Below are 6,000 nucleotides of genomic sequence, written 5' to 3' on the forward strand. Positions count from 1 at the left end.
AAGCATACGAGCTCATTCGAACTGAAGGAGACGGAAAGAGGACGAGAGAAGTTGAGAGAGACAAGGAGAAGGAAATGAAACCAAGAGGAAGATGAATAAAGGAAAAATGTTGTATCTGTCAATCTCGCATGTGAATGAGCATGGTAGACGGTTTGAGCAGCTCAAATGAACCTTTTTTGAGCAACTGTGATGAAGGATTAGGCCTCAAAATTGAAGGCAAGGGAATGAGAGGCTGCACACACTCCCATAGTCGTGCAAGATTTTTCGCAACCGAGCATATGCAATCCCTCGAAGCAAGGATTGGCTCGCAAAAAACTTTATTTTGAGCAGTTATAGGGGTGAGCATTTTTGGTCAAACAAAAAAACGAACCTAACCGAACAAAATTGGCTGATTTGGTTAGGTTTCAATAGGTATTTAAGGTTTTTCCTTTTAAAACCTTAATATAAGGTTTTTGTCTATTGATTCGGTATGAATTTTCATTTAATCAAACAAACATACTAAAATTTCCTTAAAATTTCTTATTGTATTTTAGAGGCATTTGAATTCATACCATCAAATTCCTATATATTACCGCAAAAAATCTTTTTATATTTCATTACAAATATCACCCTTTAACTTAAGCAAAATATATTAGCTGTCATTTATATACTAGCTCTAAATTCTTTAGGAAATATGTGTCATCACCTATGATATTTTTATGAAACAAAACATTTAAATGAAAACAACTCTAATATGGATAATAAGCCATTTTCTAGCATATGAAATTTTATCAGGGTGAATCACTTTAGGTAAATTAGCTTGCCCATATCGCATGATTTTTCAAAGGCGTTTACTCTTCAACAAAATAGAAAAAATATATATAATTCATTTGTCATCATATGTTTTTACTTGTTAATCACTATTTAAGGTGAAATAAAAACACCTTCAAATGAAATAGATTTAAGAAATTAGGGCCATCACCAAGAATAACAGGTGATGAAATGTGTCAGATTATTAGTACAATTCTAAAGATTACTGATTGTCTCAAACTATCTTCACAATGTCTCTATAATTTTGGAGTTAATCATAATTATACCAAATAAATTATTTTTTAGGATCTATCTTACAAGGAGAAAAAATTTTATTAGATATAATATGGACAACTTGCACATAAAGAAAAAATTATTTGATAATCATTTCAACACTATGATGGATATTAAAATCAAAACAAAGTATAATGTGAATGACAGTTCATACTTAAAGCCCTTGTAGAAGACGAGAGTTACATATTGAAGAGACTGCTCCTGGTAAACTTATTAAGGTTAAAAATAAAATATTATATTTCTTTCTTTCATTGAAGAATAATTTATGAGTGGCTCTAGTAACTAAATTTTATAAACGATCATTTTTCTAATTTAAGTCGTTGTGTCAACTTGAAAGGATGAAAGATATTTGGAATAAAAAGCCATAAATGTCATATTTTCTAACAAAGTTTGTTTCCAGTTGCATTTAACTGCTTACTGAGTGAAATACTTAATTCATTACTTAATATCAATAAATTTTTCAGGAATTTATCTGTAGCTTAATTAAAAGTTCATATATTACGATAATTAAAAGCAATCATTCTAATAATTGTGTGTAAAGTCAGAATATATTTGCATATATACTTTTTGACTCGATGGAGCATATGTTCGTAAATCTATCATATGAGGTTATAGTTTGCGGTTCAGTAAAATATCATTGAACGTATCAATTTGAGAATTAATAATATGTAGTAGAGAATTATTTACTTAAAATTATTGATAAATTAAGGCTTTTTTTTCTTTATGAGTAGGTTCAATACTCTCCACACTTCACCTTCTTTAAATTAATAACATATTTTTGAAAAAAATTTAGAGATTTGTGAGAAATAAATTCTGACTAGAAGACTCCATATTTAAGGCATATTAATTATATTTAACTACTAATTTTTGCTCCTACTACTTTGATCAACAACAACCCATTTATGGCAGTAGGTGTGATGTTTTTATATATGATTTATATTTTTTAGGCAGTTAAGTGAAGCATCATGAAGATGCACATCATGTTATCTTAATGATCAAGAGCTTTAAGCAGTGACTCTTTACATTTTTCTAAATTTTGAAGTACAACCTTATCTTGAGTAAAACGTATTATTTATTAGTATAACTTCATTTATGTAACTCAAATCTAATATTCACTTCATGTAAAAAATTGTCAATATATGGCCAAGTTATTTGTAGATTCATTCAATTTAAATGATCACATTAATATAAGTAAGAAGATTGAAGAAGACTTCCCTCAATGATTTAAAGATAACATAAAAATAAAAATATGATTGTTTATGTACTTCATAGGTTCATGATAAAAAAATGGAGTTATGGATCTAAGCTTGAGATAGTGCTTAGGATTCTATGTGCATTGTGAAAATGTGACTATTGTATGATGTGAATGACTAAATATTTCATACAATACCCTGATTTGAAGGAAGAATGGCTAATAAATCTGGTGTTTGTGTCAAAGGAAAAACTAATTCAGATGATAAAATAGAGTCTTACAGGAGAATCTCAAAGCACTCCTAGTACAATATCTTAGATCTATTGAAAAAATGTGACTAATATATGATGTGAATGACAACGACTAGCTTAATCCTATTCTTAATCGTGAAACAAAAGTATACAAGTCTCATAATATCTTCAAAGTTAAAATGAATAGAAAATAAGTTAAATTTGATCATTTCATTCTAGTATGACATGCTAGTCAGGTATATTATCTATGATTCATGATAAAGCAAAATATAAAGTAGATTGAGTAGTAGTCATAAAGAGTAAACTCAGAGCGACTATTGAAATTCCAAATAGTATTGAACCCACTCATAAAGAAGAAGAAATGTTATATTTTTGGATTCTTAAGAGGACGTTGGTGGTGCAGGTGAAGAAATTACTTAGATTGTGCATGACTTTGGTGATGATTTACATGAAGAAATTCTATGTTTATACACTATTCACTCGTCCTTTGATTCATAATAAGATGTGTGCATTCTTTAACTTTTTTTAATAATTTAATTAAATTATGTTTACAATCTCACCTTCTATATAGTTGTTCATCTTCTATTTATTGTTTAAACTTTTATTTATTATTATTATTTCTATTTTTTAGTAGTGGTAGTTTGTTAATTGCATTTTACTTTTTGATCATAATTCTATTTGATTTTCTTACTTTTATTTTCAGTAGTTGTAGTTTGTATATTGCACTTTATATTTTGATCGTATTTTTGTTTACTATGCTCTTTTTTTTAGTGCACTAATAAATTCACTTTTTTTTGTGTTGACTTTGCATGGCGGTGATGATCACCATCCTCGTAAAGGTACCATCAACATGCTTATGACAAAGAAGAGTGCAACACCATGATGCGACAACATACATACAAGCACTCCTGTCTTGGTGACCTATTAACGCTTCTCCTGCACATACCTTCACCCCAATCTTGTCGCAATCGTAAGACACACGATCACCTCCCATCCTAACACTACCATAGCCTACATTTCATGCAGGTTCATCTACTTCAACAGATCCAGATGCATCATGTGATACACGACACACATTTGACTTAGAGTATGATGAAAATTCATAAATAATGCATATTATAAAAATATAAAATCATTTCCTTATTGGTTATAAAACTAATAATATTTCTTTTAGATTATATCCATCTAAGCAAGTTGTTTCTTCTATATGGGACATCATACAGAGCAATTTTGATGCTCCATGCTTATTGTGGACAGTGATCCCAATTGAAGAAATAAATACGTGATTATGAGAGTTTGAGTTAAACTCCAAACAATAATATTAAGTTGTATAATGTTTTCCATCTAACTTATTGATTTTCATGATGCATGCAGAAGGAGTTCTATTGGAGGCTCGAGCATCATTTGCACATTAGGAGGAGCGTAGAGTCTTGTGTGTGTGATATGTTCATGAATATACCCTCCGTGGCATGGGGAGGACGTCTACACCTAGTCGTGTAGAGCCTAGCGCTCTTCTGAAATTGTCAAAAACAGTTGACAAGTGAGACAGAACAGGGCTTTAGAATGTGGAGGACACGAACTCCTCCCTACAGAGTGGAGGGGCGCTCCCACATATAGAATACAAGAAGAGGATGGTAAGAGTTATTTTGTACAGGATAATAATTATTTAGTAACTTTTTTCTTATCTTAACAGACACTGCAACTTGGATGAGGCCCATCACGGTTGAGCTACGTGCTCGTACTCTTCAAAGTCAGTCAAACTACTTGTGGTTGACACTAGTCTTAGAGAGCACGTGTAAGTGGAAAAATAATTTTTATAAAATTACAATTATTTTGAAATTTAATTTTGCTCTAAATATCCTTTATAATTCTTTTGAAGGATGACAGTCAAAAGTTGAAGGAGGATCAAATTCAATGCTCGGGAGGAGTTTCTAACCAATGTAGCAAATTTTGTTAGTTGGACTATAACTTATGGAGATAAGTCATTAGAGGAAAGAAGAAACGAAGGATTTATGTTGTGGGTTAACATGGACTTGTGTATGACTCATGTCACTTCTTCAGTCAGAGCTTAACATATTCCCAAGACGCTGATGAACTTCATCGACAGGTCACGTTTTTCACTGAAGATTTAAAAGCCTGATTTGCTACTTAGCTCACTGAGATGGAGGTGAGAATGAAAATGAAACTAGAGGAGGTGCGATGTGGGCACGTCTGGAGGGAAGCAGCCAATGTAAGTGAATGAGGAGAAGTATGAGGACGAGGATGGCAAGATCAATGATGAGCAATTGTGCTATTATTTCATATTCTGTTTCGTGACATTTATAAATTTGTTATATACTAATTATTTCATTTACTGTTGTTTAATATATAATTTATTTATTTTCAATTTTTGGTTGCATATATGGTTCTAGTTTTGTATTTGCGTGAATAGATATATCATATTGTGTGGTCTATATTTCTTGTAGTTTTGTGATTCAATTACAACTGTATAAATTCTAATGAACCAAGGAAGTTTTTTTTTTTTTTCAGTTACTGTTTTTTGACGGCTAACCAACAAAGTTGCCACCAGAATGTTAACACTTATAAAATGATAAGCATTAGGCTATCAGTTCTTAAACCGAAAAAATTTGACAGGTAATCCCATAGGATCATCGATAATTATAAACAACTTGGCGTAGTCCTTTAAAAATAAATCGACAGTCAAATGATTGTCGAAAGCCTGTTGAACTCATAAGCCTGTCGACAGGCCGGCGTAAACTGATTTCTAATAAACATAGAAGCAATGACATAATCTCCATCATAAAACCGTTACAAACTTTAAAATCAATGGCAGAACATAAATTACCGACGGGAATAGGTCTTCAGAAAATGCCTAAAATGCTATCGTGTTTGAAAAAAAAAGATGAAGGCAACGATGACAATGAAAGAGACGAAGAGGGCTAATAATGGTATAAAAGGTATGTAACGAGTATAAGAAGTGGTGATTGATCGTGTGAGAAAGCGTTTGCCATGACTTAAGACATGCATGAGTTAGGCGAGACATGCTTGAGCAGTATTATTTTGTAAGTGATTTATTTAAAAGATGTTAAGGAAAAAAATTAAATTCTAATCAAACATGAGTTACCCAAATTGGGTGATGCTCTTTAAGGTGTGTTTTATTTTTGTGAGACATATAAAATAAATAACACATGTTAAATGTAATATTCATTATATTCTTTCTTTCAAAAAATCATTAAGCGTATCTTATTGTGTGCCTCGTATTGTAAAATTTAAATCTTATTAAGGCTTATCTAAGATCAATTTTGTTTGGCGTGCATATTTCATTATAAACTAAATAAGTATATTTTGTCAAAATTTATGTGGATGACAGACACAACTATTTGAATAAAGTTTATTTTTTGGCTACAATTACTCTTAAGGGGGTGAATGGGTGCATGTATGATTTAGGCTAAGTAGGATTTAATGGCGCTCTTC

This window comes from Phalaenopsis equestris, unplaced genomic scaffold, assembly GCF_001263595.1.
Source record: "Phalaenopsis equestris unplaced genomic scaffold, ASM126359v1 Scaffold000425, whole genome shotgun sequence".
Lineage (NCBI taxonomy): Eukaryota > Viridiplantae > Streptophyta > Magnoliopsida > Asparagales > Orchidaceae > Phalaenopsis > Phalaenopsis equestris.